The 21,512-nt window shown below is 35.6% G+C and overlaps 2 protein-coding genes across 5 annotated transcripts in view; one reads left to right on the forward strand and one right to left on the reverse strand.

The window, feature by feature from the left end:
- Positions 1–12,398, reverse strand: part of LOC306664883 (SMC5-SMC6 complex localization factor protein 1) — an 83,826-nt gene extending 71,428 nt beyond the window's left edge. The window contains exon 1 of the mRNA XM_079146014.1: positions 12,302–12,398. The gene's annotated coding sequence lies outside the window, so the exon portion shown is untranslated. The remainder of the gene's footprint in view (positions 1–12,301) is intronic.
- Positions 8,497–21,512, forward strand: part of KIAA0825 — a 399,846-nt gene continuing 386,830 nt past the window's right edge. For 2 of the 4 annotated variants that reach the window (XM_079146010.1, XM_079146013.1), the window contains exon 1: positions 12,406–12,560. The gene's annotated coding sequence lies outside the window, so the exon portion shown is untranslated. Of the gene's footprint in view, positions 12,288–12,405; positions 12,561–21,512 lie in introns of those variants that run through there. The other 2 variants (XM_079146011.1, XM_079146012.1) reach the window with 2 other exon arrangements.

Raw genomic sequence — 21,512 nt, forward strand, 5'->3', positions numbered from 1 at the left:
ATAACTACAACATGTTTTTGTTTCTTGTAAAGTTGAATAGTACGAAATTTGGCTCTGAAGTGACTAAAGTAAATAGGGCTCAGTGACATCTCTTAAAATGGTGCTGAAATTAGAATCAGCAAAAGTCACAAAGTGACTTAAAATATCATTATCTGGATATCCATCCAACCCAGAGGGCTCTTAAGAGAAAGAAGCTCACAAAGTAGTCCTTTGCTTAAAAGAAGAGAGAACTATACCAACAGAAGGGTAGATACACAAACAATATGAAAAACCAAGAGAACAAACCATACCAAACAGCCCACAATGCAACAACAGACTTCACTGACAGCACAGTGGAGACAATGTCAGAGAAAGACTTTAAAAAGTCCATAGTTAAACTCTTCCATGAGCTGAAAGAAGATGAAAAAAAAAAAATCAGAAAAAATACAGGATCACTTCAATAAAGAGAGATTCTGAAAAAGAACCAAACAGAAATCCTTGAAAGAATCAATAAGCCAAATTAAAAAGTAAATAAAAAGCATCACAAATAGATAAAGACATCTTTGAAGATCGATTTTTAGGCCTTAAAGACAAAGTATATAATCTTGAAAATAAAGTCAACCATAAAGAAAAGATGTTAAAAGATTATGAACAGAATATTCAAGAAAACTGGTAAACTGGTATGACATTAAAAGACCACATTAAAGATGTATTGAGATAGATGAAGGCTCTGAAATACAAACTAAAGGAATGTACATTCTTTCCAATGAAATAATATCAAAAAATTTTCCAAACCTTAAAAATGAGATGAAAATTCAAATATAAGAGGCATCTGGAACTACAAAGATAGAAAAATCACAATAGATCCACTCCAAGACACATTATGAAAATGTCTCACAGAATAATGATAGAATTTTTTTAAAGTTGTGAGAGAAAATGACTAGTCTCATTCAGAGATAAATCAATCTGGATTTCAACTCAGACCTTAAGAACTAGGAAGGTTTGGAATAATATGTACCAAGCTCAAAAAGAAAATGGATGTCAACCAAGAATATACCCAGAAAAATTAAGCTTCAGAATTGAAGAGGAAATAAAAACGTTCCATGATAAAGAAAAGCTAAAATAATTCACAACTAGAAAGCCTGGACTACATAACATACTCAGTAAAATATTTCATGAAAACTAGCATAGGAAGGAATTATACTAGAATAGTCAATCAAAGGAGAATCAAGTCCAATTTAAACATTAGAAATAAATCAAAATGGCAGGAAATAAAACTCACCTCTCAATAATAACATTTAATATAGATGGTCTAAACTCCTCAATCCAAAGACATAGGTTGGAAAATTGGATGGAAAAACAAGACCCAAAAATATGCTGTCTGCAAAAGACTCACCTCACAGGTAAAGATATCCACAAACTAAAAGTGAAAGGTTGGGGGAAATAATACACATTGGACTCATAAACAAGCAGGAACTGCTATTCTCATAGCAGATAAAGTGCCTCTGAGCTGGGATTACTCACAAGAGACAAAGTCACTTCACACTGTTCAAGGGAATCATATATTAACAAGATATAATAATGGTAAATATTTACGCCCCAAACAATGGAGCACTTATATACATCAAACAGACCCTTCTCAATATTAAGAATCAAATGGTTCATATAATAATATTCAGTAACTTTAACATGTCTCTCTCACCACTGGATAGTGCATCCAAACAAAAACAAAGTAAAGATTCTACACAACTAAACACAATTAGTAATGTGGACCTAACAGACATCTACAGACTATCTCATCCATCAATGACTGAATACATTTTCTTCTCTGTGGCACATGGAACATTTTCTAAAATAGATCATATTTTAGGTGACAAAGCAAATCTTAGCAAATATAAAAAAAATAGTGGGTTGGGGAGATAGCTCAGCTGGTAGAGTGCTTGCCTTGCAAGCACAAGGCCCTGAGTTCGATCCCCAGTACCGCAAAAAAAAAAAAAAAAAAGTGATAATACCTGGCATTCTATCAGAAAATGAAATGAAATTAGAAAACAATGAAGGAATAAAAAAAGAGAAACTATTCTAACACCTGGAGATTAAATAATATACTTCTGAATGATAAATGGGTAGCAGAAGAAATCAGAGGAGAAATTTTTAAATTTTTCATTAAAAATGAAAATATGATACAACCTATCAAAATCTCTGGGACAGTATGAAGGCAGTTCTCAGAGGCAAGTTCATAGCGTTGAGCTCATACATTAAAAGAACAGAAAGATACCAAATAAGTAATCTAACATTACATCTCAAGGACCTAAAAAAAGAACAAACACCAAAATCAGTAGAAGACGGGAAATATCAGAGCCAAAAATCAGTGAAATTTAAGTTAAAAAAAATCAAAGAAACAGAGTTGAGGTTTTTTGAAAGAATAAACAAAACTGATAAACCCTTAGATAAACTACCAAAAGATGAGAAAAAAATGAATTTCACGATCTAAGATGCAAAAGGAAATATCATCACAAACACTATTGAAATATAGAGAATTATCATAAATTTTGAAAATGTATACTTCGATAAGCTAGAAAATTTTAAAGATACCAACAATTTCCTAGAGGTTTAAGACCTACCCAAATTGAACTATGAGGATATAGAAAACTTAAAATGGATCAATTTCAAGCAATGAAATTGAAGCAGTTATCAAAAGCCTTCCATGAAAGACAGCCCAGACTGGATGGATTCTCAACCAAGGTCTACCAGACCTTTAAAGAAGAACTAAAACCAATCCTCCTCAAATTATTCCATGAAGTAGAAATGGAGGGAACACTGCCAAACTCATTCTATGAAGTCAGTATCGTCCTGACACCAAAACCAGACAAAGACACATCAAGGAAATAAAACTTCAGACCAATATCCTTGATGAAATTAGATGCAACAATTCTTAATAAAATATGGGCAAATTGCATACAAAAGCACATTAAAAACATAGTGCTTTATGATCAAGTGGGTTTTATGTCAGGGATGCAAGGTTGGTTCAATATATAGATATCAATAAATGTAATTCACCACATAAATAGATTTAAGGACAAGAATCACACAATTATCTCAACAGATGCAGACAAAGCATTCAACAAAGTATAGCACCCATTAATATTTAAAGCACTAGAAAAACTAGAGATAGAAGGAACTTAACATTGTAATTTCCTTTAAAACCAAGAACGAGACAAGGATGTCCACTTTTATCACTCCTATTCTACCTAGTCCTTGAAACTCTAGCCCGAGCAAACAAGAAAAAGAAAGAAATTAAAGGGATAAAAATAGGAAAAGAATTCAAATTATCTGCTTGCTGACAACATGAATCTATAGAAGACCCAAAAACCTCTACCAGGAAACCTATAGAACTCAAATGAATTCAGCAAAGAAGCAGGATACAAGAGCAACACCAGTAAATCAATTGTGTTCCCATACTCAAACAATGTGCTGAAAAAGAAATGGGAAAATCATCCCATTCAAAATAGTCTCAAAAAACAAAAAAACTTGAGAATCAATCTAACAAGAAGTGTAAGACCTCTACAATGAAAACTACAGGACACTAAAGAAGTTGAAGAAGACCTTAGAAGATGGAACGATCACCCATGTTCTTGGATAGGAAGACCAAAATCACTAAGCAGATCCAATGTAGTCCCCATCATAATTCCAATGACATTCTTTACAGAACTAGAAAAAGTAGTTATGAAATTCATTTGGGAAAAATAAAGAGACCCAGAATAGCCAAAGTAATCCTTAGTGAGAAAAGCAAAGCAGGAAGCAACAAAATATTGGACCTGAAATTACATTACAGAGCTACAGGAACAAAAACAGCACGGTACTTGCACCAAAACAGGTATGAAAGACCAATGGAATAGAAGACACAGAGACAAACTCACATAAATACAGTTATCTCATCCTAGACAAAACATGCATTAGAGAAAGGATAGCTTTTTTAACAAATAGTGCTGGGAAAATCGGAATAGCTATGAAGCCAACCTTCAACAGATAAATGGATAAAGAAAATATTGAGAGGTTGGGGATGTGGCTCAGTGGCGCAGAATGTGCATAGCATGTGTGAGGCATTGGGTTCAATTCTCAGCACCACATATAAATAAATGAATAAAACAAAGGTCTATCAACATCTAAAAAATATTTTAAAAAAAGAAAATGTGGTATTATATACACAATGAAATATTACTCAGTATTAAAGAAGAATGACATTATGGTATTTGCTGGTAAATGGATGGATCTAGAGACTATCAAATATCAAAGTTGTAATATAAAAGCCAATATTCCGCCTCCCAACCACTTGTCAATCTGCGCTCTGCCCGCTTCTTATATTACAGGAATTTCCGACTTACGCTGTCGCCATTTTCCTGCTTCCCATGTTACGTCCTAACAGGCAAGATAGCTACTGGTTCATCAGTCAGCTTGCAAGTATTCTCCTCTGCTACTGGTTCCTTCCAGCCCAGAAGATTCCAATATCTGGGAGAAGCACACACGCCATCTTTCCTTTCTTCCTTTCTTTTCACCCTGGAGCGGACGTGTTAGTCGTCCACATAATAAAGTCTCTTGCGTGAGACCTCGTGTCCGCAGTGCATTTTTCTGGGAGCTATTGGCGAGCCGCAACTGAGACGAGCGAGCAGGCGGCAGTTCAGCGGGAGTGCGCAGTGGCGGCTAGAATCGCTGAGGGTCCTAAGCTGAGCATTTTTTTTTTTTCCTTACAAAAGTGAAATAAGCCAATCCCAAAACCAAAGTCAAATGTTTTCTCTGATATGTGAAAGCTAATCTAAAATAAGGAGAGGGATTAAAAAACAGTGGAATAGATAAAGGGGAATGAAGGGAAGGGAGGAATGATATGATAGGGAAAGAGAGATGAGTGAACCTATCTATTCTTCCTATGTACATATATGAACATACAACAGTGAATTTCGTATTCATGTACATATACAAGTCACAAATAAAAAAACTCTAAGTAAATAGCAGAAAGATCAGTACAATAGAGAAAGGGAACTGAGGGAGAAGGAGAAGGAAAGGGTAAGTATTGGCTACTGAATTAGAACAAATTATTTTTCATGCTTTTATAATTATGTCAAAATGAATCCTAATGTATAACTAAAAAGAATTAATAAAAAATAAATAAATAAAAATAAAACCCTAAAACTCAAAGCCTCTTCAATGAAACAAAAGCTTTAAAGTTATAAGGATTTGAAGTGGTAAGTACAAAATTATAAAGTATACCCAGTAGGGTTTGGTCTCTTGAAAATTTAATCATCCATGGAAAATACTTTCATTACTAGGTAAACTATAAGTTTCTTGAATAAGGAACTTTTTACTATAATAACTATATATTTTTAAAAAACTACTTAAATGATTTAGTTAACTAACATACCTCTTGGCAATACATTAAAACTACAAATATGCTCTGTTCCAAGAAATAATGTTTTAATCTTATTCAGAACACATACAATCACATACAATAAAGCCACATGCGAATTTTATACAATGTCTGTACCTATAACTAGGGGGAAATGCTGCTTTCATTAATTCTAGAGAATTATTTAAATAAATCCTTTAGCAATTTTCCTTTAGAAAATGATGGGGTCTTTCAGAAATATTAGGCAAGTAAAATTCAATATCTGTGAATATCATCTTGGTACTTAATAACTGCTTTTATAGTCCTCAAAAAGTAAGGCTTTAAGCATAGGATATACTTCTCCTATTTTTATCTCATTTATGCATTTACAAGTTTTGGAAGCTATTTTTTAGCAAGCTACATAAAGAAATGTTGCTAAAGAAGGGAAGCTGGAGTCATTCTTAAAACCTAAAATCTTGCCTGTCTAGCTATTCTAAAATATGAAAGATTAAAAGCAACTGTTGTTAGATATGGTAGCACACACATGTGATGCCAGTGACTCAGGAAACTGAGGCAGGAGAAATACAAGTTTGAGGCCAGCTTGGGCAACTTAGTGAAAACCTTTCTCAAAATAATAGAATTTAAAAAGGGCTGGTGATGTTGCTAAGAGATAGAGTCCTCCTATGTTCAATTCCCAGTATCTCAAACAAAACAAAACTTGTTAAATAATCAAAACATAAAGAAAGCAATAAAAAATAAATTTGCTGTTAGACTATTACCAAAAGTTTATTTAAAATTTCTCCTTTAACATTTATTATGTTTCCTTATAATTGTTATATAGAAATACAAGAAAAAAAACTATACTTTTCCAATCAAGTTATTAACAACTATTTCACACCTGAATGTTTATTATTAACAAAGTGACATTTTAAAGTATTTTGGTTTGATGTGTGAATTATTAAATTATTAGAACTTACTGGAGCAAGCACATAAAGCAGTTTTCATCTTGAAACATACCGTCTTTATAATGAAGTAGATAATAACCAATAATCTTTGTATATTTAACAGTAAGATCCCATAAAAGGTTAACATAAAACTAGGGCTAACCATATAATAGTAGAAATCAGGAAAACCTTTTTAAAACAATCTTTCCTTTGAAAATGATGAAATAGGAAACTGAAACTACTCAAGCAAACTAAGAAACACAGGTTAAAAAAAAATGCCTGATTCAGGCATTATGCAGATATGGATATGTTTATAACATTTCAGAAGATGAGACATTTTTCCACAAGTTTTCACTAGGAAAAAAAAAATGGGCTATTAGCTAAACTTCTCAGAACAGTGAATCCTGTAATGACACAAAATAACTAGATTTTTAAAGAACGAATTCTAGTAACCCAATCTAATAGCATTCTATGATAAAAATTATTTAAAGAGTTAACAATACATATAGTAATGCTTTTCAGTAACACATTGTATAACAAACTAATGACCTACATCACAAATTTAATCCACACAGCAATGTGGGGAAACTGTTACCTGTATGTAGGAAAAGACACAGCAATGCACAGATAGATATATGAGTAGATTAATTTATATTTGTAAAACTAGTGATTTGATAGTTCTTCCTAACTCTTGCAGGATTATGAAAACAAAAACTAGCTTGACATGTCAATGTACTCCAAAAGAATATCATAAAGATTTCTAGAACATCTATCAATAACTCGGACAATTAAAAATCCTTAAAAGTAGGGTCAAGTTTTATCTAGGTGATATGTTCTGAGATATGGAGGATAGACAGTGAACTTGTAGCGATCTTTTAATATAAGAAAGAAAGCAGGTACACCATAATATGAACATACCAGTAATACTTCTAGGCAAAACACAAATCTTTCTAGTACTTATAGAGGAGGCGAGGGTCCTTGAAGCAACCAAGCATACAATAAGGCCCTATCTTTATACAAAAGGGGAGGAGCATTTATCATCTACAGTTAAATGATTTTATGTGTATTGTCAAAAATTTTTAAATTATATACTACATTCCGAGCAATGAGAAAATGTTTTAAAATCTTATATAATAATTTTAAAATTTACTTACCTTAAACCATATACCATAGACAACCAAGGAGACAATGATCGTGAACAGTGCTGGTATTTAGGCATAGCAAGCAACTGTTTATGTGGTGTGAACTTTCCCAAAATATCTCCTACATGGGCCTATCCCTGATGCCTGAAATTCCTTTGCAGTTGGTGCCAGTCAGAAATGCAAATAAACCTATAGCATACATAGCAAGCATCATAATTGCAAACATTTTATTACACACTATATTGTTTTAGGTCCTTTGAATTCTTTACAATATAACATTTATCTGGGACACGTTTGAGGAATGCGATGTAGAATACCTTGAAAAGGGAATTCAGAGAAAAGCAGAGGCAGGAATATAGGTAAGAACACAAAGATCTGGCTAGAAAGGCAAGATAATTGTTGGGTGAAAAAGGAAAGTGCTGCAGAACAGAGAAGCAGCGATGTTTAAAGAGGTCTTTATAGGAAAATAAGAACAGTATAAAAACATGGATACACACACTCACACACACACACACACACACACACACACACACACACACACACACACACACACACACGTGTGTTTTGAAAGTAGCCTGGCATGGTGGCACATGCCTATAATCCCAGAAGCTGAGGTAGGAGGATCCCAAGTTCAAAGTCAGCCTCAGCAACTTAGAGAAGCCCTAACTAACTTAGTGAGACCCTGTCTAACACTAAAAAATAAAAAAAGGGTGGGGATGTAGCTCAGTGGTTACATGCCCTGAGTTCAAACTCTGGCACCAAAACAGATGGAAAAAGAAAAAAGAAAATAAAGTCATATGATAAGATATACAAATTAAATAAAGGACTATTTTTTAAATTTAATTTACATATTTCTTAATTTAAATTGTTCCTCCCCAAATAAACTTTACTGATTTGTCTTTTAATTTTAATTAACTCAGATTACAGAAAAAAATTAAAAAGTATACAGAAAAATTAAAATAATCTCTAATTCCTTTACCTTGCAATACCACTGTTAACATTTTGTCAGGATTGACTTCTTGTTTCATGTGTGTAAAAAATATGTATATATAATAAAATTTAGATATGTAGTTCAGTATCAATACTTTTACATAAATTTTTATCATGATCATTTTCCATGCCAGTTAACACTCTTCATGCTTTTAAAGTCATGTGATGAAAACTAGGGGTCACTCAATTTCCATTATTCTAGTAAGCTATTTTGATTTAAAACCTACTTATTAGCAAATTAAGGAAAATCCCTTGAAATTTCTGTCTTCTGATCATACCAAGCGCTGAATACAATCAATGTTGTTGCTGTGATTTTCATGATTTCTTTTATGAATAATATTTAGCTGGAAAAAGAAACAAAGATGAGCTAAAACTAAAAGGATCCAAGTGTTAGATTCTGTTTTAACCAATACTGTAACAAGAGACATGTCACAATACTGAAACTGTGAGTAAAATACTTCACTCTGAACACTATAGCTTCAAGTGGAGTTTAGGAATTCTGGTCCTTCTTGTCCTTCTTGTCCTAGGAGTCAAATTAGGCCCTTGGCTTAATTTCATTCTGGGGACCTTTGGAATGGTTTAAATAAATGTAATTCCCACTTCCTGCCCATCCTTCAAGGAGGATATAATATAAATGTTAAAATATGGCATCAAGAGACAAAACTTGGAGAGATGTTCTTTCCTCAACAGCATTATTTGAGAAAGGAACAGTCATTAGTCCCTTTGATGGTTAAATGTAACAGTACAGCAAGGAAATGGAGAACTAGCAACAAAGTGACTGTGTTAAGGAAGAAATGAGAGGCTGAGGTAACAGAATCATTCTATCTATCCAACGCTATACATGGTACAGGCTGGACTGGTGATGCTAATTTAGGGATAAAGGACCTCCCCCCCCCCCTTTTTTTCTTGTTTCTTAGTTCACTAATTTTTTTTATTTGTTCTAATTAGTTGCACATGACAGTAGAATGTATTTATGCACTTTGATATATATAAGTGGGGTACAATTTCTCCTTTTTCTGATTGTACATGTTGTAGAATCACATTGGTCAGGCAGCCATACATGTACATAAGGTAATAATGTCTGTTTCATTCTACTATCCTTCCTATCCCCATATCCTCTCCCCTCCCATCACTCCCATAAAGAGATTCTTAAGGAATTAAGTTAGAAAACGAGGCAGTCCAAGGCAAAAAATTAGATGAACAGTAGCTACTGGTCACCAAAACTGCATGGGTGTCCTAGGAACTTAAGATTACTTAGGAAGAAGAGAATAACCCGAAGGTTGAAAAAGCAGAATTTTTAAAAATTTTCTACTTATTTTTTTGTGCCAGGAACCAAATCCAGAGGTTCTTTATCCACTAAGCCCCATTCCAGGCTCTTTTCTGTTTATTTTGAGACAGGGTCTCCCTAAGTTGCTGAGGTTGGCTTTGAATTTGCAATCCTCCTGCCTCTTGAGCTACTGAGGTTATAGGCGTGTGCCACCACATCCTAATTTTTACAGAGGTCCTACTGTAGTCTAACCACTTCATACATGTTAGTTCTTTTTCTTCTTCACAGCATAAGTGCTATTTATCCTTGTCAAACAGCAGAGGATACTGGGAAGTATTTCTTATTAAGAATCTAAGGAACTGGGTGTTTGCCTAGCATGAACAAAGGCCTGGGTGATCCTCAGCACCACACATGTATACACATACACACACACACACAAAATACAAAACTAGTAAATCAGTAGAACCAATATTCAAAGATAAGCCTGTTTCTGCAAAAATGATGACTTTTCTACAAAACCGCCTTGACTCAAATTTCAGAATTTAGTCTCATATTCTTAACTGCATTATAATTTTAAAAAGCAATCCATTTTTCACTAGCATGAGAGAAAGGCACAATGCATAAAAGGAATTCACTACAAGGGTGGGGAGACATTTAGATCAGCAAAATTGAAAACATTTAAACATATTTATAAGTTATTTTCAGGAAAATAACACCACTGCCTAATATTTCACAGTAGTTCTAAGAACAATCTCAAGAGTGTTATTACTTTTTCTTATGGAAAACAAAATTTCCATTATTTTCTTCTCCAAATGGATTTGGGATCAATCAATCATGGGATTATTCAAATGGGTTTTCTTCCTTATCAAAAATAACAACAGTATATTTTTATTTTATAATTTTGCAAGAAAATAAAACCTAACTGTATTTAAAAGTTCCAGGGATGTTTTACTTTTAAGCAGTAATATGTCCTTATAAGATGTCAACTAGTACCTAGAACATTTTACAACATTTATTTTCTATTAGTATATTTAAAGAGTCAAGAAACAGGTAATGTTTCAATTTATTTATATTTTAAGACAAAGGATTCTCCAGTTTTTTTAGGTTTTATTATTCAGAACTTACATGGAATTGTTATTTTAAAACCTTTAAATCATGTAAAGACTATCTTAGAATAATATAATCAAGATTTATATAACAATGAAAATGCTATCTAATACCACTATATTATTAGTTTTCTAAATATCAGTATTTTGGGACATCACTGGAAATTGTGGATATCTAGAAGAAAATCTTAAAAGTTCTTAACTTTGTGAAAAGTAACCATATTTGTTCACCCTTTCAAAGACTTTCGTGGGATCTATCCTTTCTGCTTTAGGAAAGCAAGAAAATGTTAAATCACTTAATTGAACTTCTCTTAAGGTAACAGGCATAAGAAAATATGGACACAGAAAAGGGATGTAATAGTGGCTTATTTGCATTATTGAATACTGTCTCTACAATAAAAACGTATTAAAACCTTAAAGGATTTCAACATCCTACTTCATGAAGAATACACTGAAATAGTGTAGAATAATCAAATCACCACCCTCATACAAGTTCACCTCAAGATATCAATTTATGTACTGAAGACCTGTAACAGAAGTTTAGACAAACTCCTTCAACGGGAACATCTTACACATCAACATATTTCTAGGAACTGAGGCATAACAGTAACAGAAACCCAAAAGTCCACAAGGTACAGCGTCTGTCATACATATACTGTAAATCCACTTTAAATGTTCATTTCCAATGTCTCAACGGAAAATTTTTGTTTGTTTATAGTGGACAATCATTTGTCAAAAAGAAATTGAGGCCTTCAAAATCAAGCCCCATCTACCTTCTGGTTCAAATACTGATATCAAATTTTTCAGTATTTAATCAGAGGCTTTGGAAGTGGAAGAAAACTCCGGACATTCACTTAGTCTTGTTCCCAGCCTTCAGTCAGCTGAGAGGTAATCCCCAGGAACAGGGATCCTCCCTTTAGGGAAAAGTGTGTTTATGTTTGTGTTTAAAGGCCTACAGGAGCTGCAGAGATAAGCTCGTTGCCATTCAAGTGTTTAAAAAATTCATGAAGGAAAAAAAACAATGACACAATTTTCCTTGTCAGAGGAAGGTAGGCCTGGAGGATCCCTGCCACATTTACTGACGCTAAGTTATGGAAAGCAGCCAAGAATCTGGGATCAGGGTGAGGCGTCCCAGTTGGTTCTATGGAAACCAGAGATGAGGGCGGCCTAGCGCTTTCCCGGCGCGGGAACAAGCCGCGGCGCTGCGCAAGCGGGAGGCTGGGGGAACGCTCAGCCCTGCACTGCAGAGAGGCGCTCCGTGAGGAACTCGGGCGGAGCGGGGCTAGGTCTGCAGCTGCAGCCCACCCAGGCGGGCGCCGAGCATAGCGAGTCGGGAGAGTGGGACCGAACCGCGGCTGTAGAAAGCGCGAGAGCCAAGCGCTGCCACCGCTAGCCCCAGTCCCTTCCCAGCTGCAGAAACTTCGGAGGCACAGACTGGGGCAAAATGTCCCCATAGAGTCAGGGTAAACTGAGTCTTCCGAGGTGAGGCCCTTTACCTTCCCGGCCGGTGTGTCTGAGCTGCTTTCCTCGGTTGGCGACGACTGCCACTGCACCACTCGCTACTTCACTAATCCGGGCTCTGGGAAATAATTTCCCGCCGCGCGCTAGGCAGCCCCGGAAGAAGTTGTACCATTTCCGGGTGGTTGTTAGTGACGCTCTCGAGTGGTCGCCAGGGTGGTCTGAGCTAGTGCCGGGCTTGACTGCGGCCAGCTTGGGTCAGGCTCCTGATTGATACGTGCGGGAGGTGGGAGACTGGTAAGTGGTTTTTGTGGGCTATCTCTTGGACCTGGTTTTTCAGACCAAGTAGGGCCCTGTAGAGCATCTTGGCCCTACCGAAAAGTGAGTGGGCGAGGGTTAAAATTGGAGTCCCATCCATCTTCCGGGATCTTGACCATCCTTGCGGCTGGAGAATGCCCTGGGATCCCTGCTTATCATCTTCTTCACTTGAAGTATCTGTGTCCAACTTCACAGAGGCCACGGACAGTGTGTATTGCGACCGGGCTTAATACCGAGTCTCTACCAATGACCAAAGAGTGTCCTTACTTTCTCCATTGGCAGGGTTTGATCACCCTTGATTATCGAAAGCCGTGTTTCAGTAGTTCTGGGTTGCAGAGCCTGTGAAGGAGGCTGTTGGTTGAAAAGGACCGATCAGGTGTGGCTTGGAGGGTCATTTCTAAACGAGAATTATTTGAACGTTTCCGCTGTAGTTTGATTAGGTGAGGAGAATGGCCTTTGTTTTCATGGTTGCTGTGAACTAATGAGATATGACAACAAACTTATAATTTCATGCGTGGGCTTTAGATGGAAGTTTTACCTTCTGTAAATTAGTGATCAGGAAGTAGATGTACTTTCAGAAAGGAATATTTGCGCTTTGCTCCAAGCTTTTTCACTAATGAGGAACTCGGGAGAATTTGAGATGAAAGTCCAAAGTAGCCAAAACAGTTGTAAAGAGAAATTGCATCTGACAAAGGGATAATGTGAGGAAAAGTGCTTATTTATGCAAAGATTTGAAAGATGTGATGTAGTGAACGTTGGCAACTTCTCTCTTTCGTGAATAATGCAGTTTCCCCAGGTAAGTAGTTCCCCACAACTTGTATTTCGGTAATCACCTTTTTTCCCCATAAAAGACAGCTCTCACCACCACCACCACCACAAAAAAAAAAAAAAAAAAAAACCGAATCCATTACAAACTCCAGAATTCTAGGAAGTACTCTACCATATGGAAAAACACAGTATGTTCCATTCGAAGTCCCAGATGCTTATTCCCTTTCGAGAGTAATGCATTCATATTTAAGACAGCACGCTGATCTTTTCTAGCTTTCTGGTTGGTTGTTGGTTAATAATTCAACAAATTTTTACAGTCTCCCCATTGACCAAAATATTGCCATTTTATTGAATCATATGTTTTTAATTTCTCTAGTGGTTAAGGACTGTAAATTCTTTCAGGAACATTGTGTGTTATTTCCATATAGCTACTAGTTTTTGTACAGGCAGGTTTTTTTTTAATCATTACTCTTGATTTGTGATTTCTCCATTCAAATTAATAAAGCCAACCACTAATACCACAAGTATCTATTTTCTGCCAGGCACTTTACATTTATTATTTTACTAATGCCTAATTTAAAAAGAAAATTTAAAAAGTCATATCTGTTTTGTAAACATTTTATACTGAGACTCAGGTTGTGATTTCCCACACATTATACAATTAAGTAGCACCATTAAGATTTGTACCCCATTTATCTGACTCTAAACTTTCTCTTTTTACTGTGTTCTATACTTTAGCTCATAATATAAACATAACATTCATTTTTTCACTCTCAGGCAAAATTGGATAAATAGAATATCATATTTAGAAGTCTGTATAGCACAAGTTGAAGATAAAGGGATTTAAAGAGTGTGATCATTAACATAGGTAATTTTCATATATGAAAAATGTGATTTCTATATTGATTGTTGGCACATTTTATCATCCTGACTCAAAGAAATGCCTACATTGTACATGAGCATAATACTTAGAACAAAAGCAAAAGATTTAGAGACTAATAGCATAATTGGCTACTCTAAGTCCAAATGTCAGTTGCTTCTAATGGCAGCTTTTAACACACGCATTTGTATACGTGTATATATTTGTGTGGGTACAAGTGTAGAAAGAATGAATAAGTTTAAATTCATAAAATCAAACTTTGTAATGCTTTGTAAAGAATTATCACTTACTGATTATTAGCAAAACTCTTCTATTTCAGCTAAAAGTTCTCAGAAATATGGTCATTACTACACATGTTAAGGAAGTATGCTTAATTAAACCTGCCCATTCCAATATACTATTTTATGTAGAGAACTAAAAATTTGAGAACAGGAAATTTGCTAAAATCGCGTTGAAATGACCACTGTTAAAAATAACACAATATTTTGTTTCACAGAAAGACACAAATATTATATACAACTAACATCAAATATTGATGTGTATTAGAGTACATTACAGTGACTTAACCATGTGAAAGGTATATTCTTTTACATATCCCATAGGAAGATTTCAGGGATATTTTGCTTTTCATCAAATTTCAGTCCTTAGGAAGGTTGAGATTATGTCTCTATTGTTCATCATCTCATACATAGCATCTAGTACATTTATTAGGTGATTCCTTTTAAAAATGTTATTTATCCACCAAGAAGTGTTTGTATATGTATTGCTTAAAAAGGGATTATCATATAAATCAATGAATGCTTATTTATTGTTACTCATCTCAACCCTACAATGCAGTGTCTACTCCATACTCACCCATAAAAAGAAATATTTTTTGAGTGCTTACTTTCTGCTATGCAGTATAAGGTTTATTCCTCATAGCCTGTTGGGTAAATATTACTACCCTATTATAGCTGAGAAAAGTGAGACAAAGATAAGCTTTGTAGATCCTAGTTTATACACAGTCATTAAGTGCCAGAGCTGTGATTTGAACCAATGGACTCCAGAGGCCATGATCTTAACCACTTTGTTACACTGCCTCCAATTGGCTTTAATCCTGGCTAAGTACAAACTGTGTGCTAAAGGAAATTTATTTCTCACCTATAACGCAGGAGTTGGATAGATAATCTGTAAGATCCCTTCCACTTCTCTAACTTCAGTTGTCTTTAGGTGACTCCCAAGTATTATCTGAATAGGTCAATTCTAGTATAGTAGAGAAACCTTCTTCAGTGAGACTTACATGTGTTTGGTTGACACAGTCATGTTTGCATAATGGAAAGAACAAGATCAGAGTTTTAAAAATTCTCAGCCATGCTTTTTTAACAGCTTCTGACACTAATAAGTTACAGCCCAATATACAGTTGCCACTAAATAAATATAGGTTTTCTTCCTCCCTCAGTTTATGAAGATAAAAGACTGGTGGATATAAATTCTTTTAAAATTTACAAGAGTAAAGAATGTTTTCATGTATCTTCTACTAGGAGAGATAAAGTTATAAACACAAGTAACTATTATGTTAGGAACAATTTACAAACATCATTGAACACAAAACATGGAATGCAGAGAAAAGAAATTTTGCTTCCAGGAAGACAGATGAGGAAAAACAGCTAATAATAAAGCTAAGGTTTAAATTAAAAAAAGCTGATTTTAGGACAAGCTACAAATAACAGTGTGGTCATATTAAAGATGTTAGACTTTTCATAATGTGATATATGTGTGTAAACCAGGATAGAATGCAGGAGGGTGGAATTGTCATTTTTTTTTTGAAAAATAACCATTTATTTCAGAAATATTAAAGAATACAAATAAATGGTATTTGTATTCTATTTAACTCTCACAGAGAAGATAAATAGATTAAGAGAATATCACACTGCTGTTCTATTTTAAGAAATCTTCAATTAGATGGATGGCAAGTCCTGGTGAAAGTTGTCCGAAAGAGGAATTTCATCTCCTCACAATACTCAATGCGATGTTAACCGTTAGTAAAAATAATGAACAGTGGTCACATGCCATGATTTACAAATATGTTTGCATTTCTACTTTCAAATTTTACTGCCTGTCCCATCCCCTCCCACCTTTTAAAAAAATACCATCCCTTCTTCCACACACTTAAACATTCACATTTAAGGCATATGTTCATATGCTAGTTTCCTGTATTTTATAATACAGTTTTGTTAGCCAGAAAAACAGTTAAGGAATCAAAAGACCTGTTCCAAATCACAGTCAAAAAATTCAGACCTTAGCTAAGCTGCTGGTTTCAACACTAAATGGTTAAACAAAAATTATTGCCTAAATTTTTAGATTCAGATAGCCCCCATTTAAAACATCAATCTTAGACTAATGTTCATAGTTTAAATGCTAGACTAACACTATTTATCTCTCTACCAAAGATAGCTATAATTAAAAGGATTTAAAATATTACAGTTTTATAGGGTTCCCCTTTTGTTATTTTAAATAAGTAATTGTAGAGATGCATCAGTACAATAAGTGCTTTTCAAATGGCAGGTTATAAATCAGCAATTTGATGAGTAGTAGGCTGAATTTTTGTTTCAGATACAAGTGTTCTTAAAATTTCAATGTATTTGTTACTGAGAAATAACAGTAGAATTTGAAAGCAAGTTAACTTAGATTAACTTATTTATTTTACACAAGGAAATGAAGAAGACTAAATAGGTGATTTAACTCGTCCAGATAACTCTGGACACATGTGACTTCAACCAGCTGCTTGGTCTTATGAGTCTAAATTTAGGGCTTCCTAGAAATATCTTCTTGTTTACTTAGTGCACCCCAGTTTGTTAATGTGACAGAACTTTTCTGTCACTTTGATTAGCTGCTAAATTTTCTAAGAGCTCTTCCCTGATTCTGGTTATTGGGTACCAGGGAATTTGTACATGTATGCTGAAGTTGTTTCTAGCAGTTAGCAACCAGCCTACCTCATCTGAATTTACTGTGTTCCCTTCAGGGGGCACAGCTAATTCAACAGTTTAAGACTGGAGTTTATCTAATTTAAACTGAGGAGAGGAGTGGTGGGAACTTTTTTTGAGGAGCATTATCCTGATGATGTCTTAATAAAGTTGGATAGTGTTTTGTGCTTTATTAGATTGTGGCATTTCTTTATGTATTTTTCTTGCTTTTTAAAACTTCAGTTCGCAAAATATTTTTCATTTTTAAAATGAAGCACTGTGAAAAGGACTCAACACACATAGCTACCTAGTAAATAGAGAAAGTGCACTGCAAGCCAAGAAATGAAGGCAGCCTCTAAAGATAGAAAATGCAAGGAAAGTACAGATTCTGTAGTCGCCAGAAAGCACTACAACCCTGCCGAATGCTCAGTTTTCATTTAGTGATACCCATTTCAGACTTTTCATCTGGATAACTATAAGGTGGTGAGTTTGTGTGGTTTTATACTATTATGGTTTGGTTATGAGGTGTCCCAAAAAGCTCCTGTGGAGTATTCATTCAGAGGAGAAATGATTGCACTTTGAGAGATGTAACCTAATCAGTCCATCCTAGTGGACTGACTGGGTGGTAACTGTAGGCAGGTGTGACTGGAAGAGGTGAATTACTGAAGGCATGTCCTGAAAGGTTTGCTTTTCACTTTGGCCTCTTCCTCATCCCTCTGCTTCCAGACCTTGTCATGAGCTCAGCTGCTTTTCTCTACTGGGCCCTTCCCTCATGTTGTGCTGCGTCACCTTGGGCCCAGAAAAATGGAGTTGGTCATCTGCTGACTGAGGACCTCTAAAATCAGAAACCCCAAATAAACTCTCCTCTAAATTGTTCTTGTCTGTGTTTTGGTCACAGTGATGAAAAAGCTAACTAAAACAGAAATTGTTACCTAGAAGTAGGTTCATTGCTATGACTAACCTTATCATGTGGTTCAGAAGGTTTTGGAAATTGTTTGCAGGAGGAATTTGAAAACAATTGGAAATGTGTGCAAGAAAAGCTTTAGAATGTTGTAAGCAGAGCTTAATGGGCAATTCTGGTGGGAGCTCAAAAGAGCAAAATGCTGATAGGAGTGCAGACTATGCTCATGAGGTTTCAGAAAGAAATGAGGATTCTATTGGGAATTTGAGTAGAGGCCAACTCATGTTACATTCTGGCAAAATCTTTTCTACATTAAATTTTTTTTTTTTTTAGTTGACAATGGACCTTCTGTATTTATTTATTTGTAGTGCTGAGAATCAAACCCAAAGCTTCATACATGCTGGGCAAGTGTCTATCACTGAGCTATAACCACAGCTACATTTTGCCCATGTCCTGAGACTTGGTATGTGAGACTGAATTTGAAGGGGATGGATTAATTAATTAATTAATCTGAGGAAAATTCAATGAAGTTTCAAGGCAGCACAGCATTCAATCAGTATCATAAATATTGCTGGCAGCATTTACTGTGAGAATCAGGAGAAGAAAGCAAAGCTAAAGAATTTTTTAAATTTTTAAAGTTTTTTGGCCAGAAGAGTGCATGTACAGCTGGTATCAAAGAGAGAGTACTTGTTGAAGAAATTACAACTCCTAAAAAAAATGTTAAGTACTTTGCCCAGAAACAATAGGAAAGATGCTTTTGAGGGTATCTCAAGACCACACACACTGCAGACTCAGGATCTAGGAGTAAAAATTCCTTTGAAAAGGGATCATGGGGGTATCCTGCTTATGAAGAGAGACCAAGGACTTTGATTCACCATTGTGAAGACACAGGCAGTCAGAGGCTGGTACAGCTATGATACCAGGGTGCCCATGTACTCTGTAAACTGGTGGCAGACCTTGATGTTCCATGTTGTCCTGGTTCTAGAGGAATTCAAGATGGTGGAGTTACAGAGTCATGGAGGCTTCCACTGAGATTTCAAAGGAAGGCTTTGGAGGCCAGGCAATGTGTAGCAGGATTGGAATCCCTGCAGGCTGTCCCTGATAGGGCCATGTATGAAGCTATAAAGGTGAAGCCAAAGGCAGAATGGAAGCCCCAGGAATTAAGAGATGCCAGTAATGTGCACTGTGTACCAAGAAAAGCTGCTGACTGTTGAGAGAGTCAGGTTGAAAGAGAGTACAAGTAAGCTATAAACAAGGACCCAGGGGCAGGGTTTCCCAGGCCCTTAGGAGAGAGCATCTTGCAACCAAATAGTCTAGATGACCTACTCAGAGTTACCATCAACGTTACCAGATCTGTTTGCCTGGATGGACTTTGGTCTTGCTTTGGCCCCATCCTCCTTACTATGTACCTATTCCTCCATTTTGTAGTAGAAATGTTTGTTTATTCTGTGCCACCGTATACTGGATACATATAACTTGTTTCTGATTTTTATAGAGGCTCACAGCAAAGAGTTTGCCTGGAATCTCAGATGAGAATTTGGTGTTGGACTTCTGGATATTGCTAAAACTATTAAGACTGGGTCTCTTGAAAATGAACTAGATGCATGTTTCATTGTGAGATGGACATGAACTTTTGGGGACCAGGGAAAGAACATTATGGTTTGGATATGAGATGTCCCTCAAAAGCTCCTGTGTTTCTCCAGGAATATTCATAGTTGAAATAATTGAATAGTGAGAGTTGTAACCTGATCATTACCATCCTGTCGCTGCCGGAAGCAAATAGGAGGCAGACTGGGAATGAGCAGTATCTTTATTTAGCCGGAAGTTACTTCCTTCCCTTGCACCAGGGAAGGAGCATCTTATATACAATCGAACTGCCAATCATCTTAGAATAGCCCGCGCATGATCAGTGCAAGAGCACAGACACTGTATAAGAAAGAATAGGGAGCATGAGTTGTCCACAAGTACTGAAGGAAACCTGACCAATCAGAGTAGAGATTAGGTATAAGCACGCCCTACTAAGGCCACACGTGCACCACCTCTTGGCTCCTTGCCAGCCGCCATCTTAGAACTACTTCCTCATATGACTATATAGAATATGTAATATGTCTCTCACACCATCCTGCTGTATGGTAACTATAGGCAGATGCAGTGTGACTAGAGAAGATGGGTGAACTACCCTAGATGTGTGGTTCTTTTTGCAGCCCCATTCACTTCCTTTTCTCTCTGCTTCCTGGATGCCTCCAGGAGAGCAATTTCCTTCCATGTCATTCTTCCCCTATGATGTGCTGCCTTACATTGGGCCCAGAGCTGTGGAGTCATCTGTCTGCAGACTGAGACCTCTGGAACCTCCTCCAAGTTGTTCTTGTTGGGTATTTTGGTCACAACAATGAAAATCTAACTAAAACATATACAAATAAATTTGCAGTGATTTCTCATAACAGTAATAGAAAACTAAAACTTCTAATACATTGGTTAATTCATTGATTTTCCTAAGGCTTTTGTACTCTGTGCAATTCCCAACCTAGCAAAACTAACCTATAATGTCTTATTATGATAAAAATTGTTTTAACCTTGCAGATCACCTGACAGAATATCAGGGGTCTCTAAGGTCTCTATTTAGGAGTCTCATATTTAAACTTTTTCTTTGTACTTCCTCTGTGCTAGCCCCTAGTCTGGTAACTGGATGCCAAAGTAAAAAAGGCACAGTTCTGTTTTAAAGTATGTAATCTAGCAGTAGAGAGAAATAAATAAATTATTGATGAAAGGCAGCACTGAGTTATATTAAAGCTATGATATTAATAGTAAGTACACATGGGAGAAGGAAAGGGTCAATCATTACCTTCCTATGCTTTCAGTCTAGTAGGAGAGATCACAAAAAAATTATAAAATGGAAAGTAAAAGTAGGAAATAACCCCATTGACAGGGGAAGGGGTAAAACATTTGCACTCCCACCAACTGTGTATAAGGACTTCATTTTCTCCATATCCTCCGCAGCACTTATTGTTGTCTATATTTTGATTTTAGCCATTTTAGTTATTCCGTTTAGTCATGGAATAGCAGTACTTCCCAACTTAATCTATAGATTTGATGTGATCCCTATATCCATATCAAAAATAAGATGAAAAGTCATATGGTCTTTTTTTTTTTTCTTTTTGTGGTGATGTAAATCACTCAGGGCCTTGTGCATGCTAATCATGTGGTCTTCATTTGCACTTCTGTAATAACAAATGATGCCAAGTATCATTTCATGTACTTATTGGCCATGTATATGTCTTTGGAGAAATGTTTATTCAAATCCTTTCATCATTATTAAATTGATAATTTGTCTTTATTGTCAAGTTGTAATAGTTATTTATGTATCCTGGGATACATGATTTGCAAATATTTTCTCACATTCTATAGCATATCTTTTCACTTTCTTTTTGTCCTCTGAAACA

This window comes from Sciurus vulgaris (assembly GCF_902686455.1).
Source record: "Sciurus vulgaris genome assembly, chromosome: 6".
NCBI classification, from domain to species: Eukaryota; Metazoa; Chordata; class Mammalia; order Rodentia; family Sciuridae; genus Sciurus; species Sciurus vulgaris.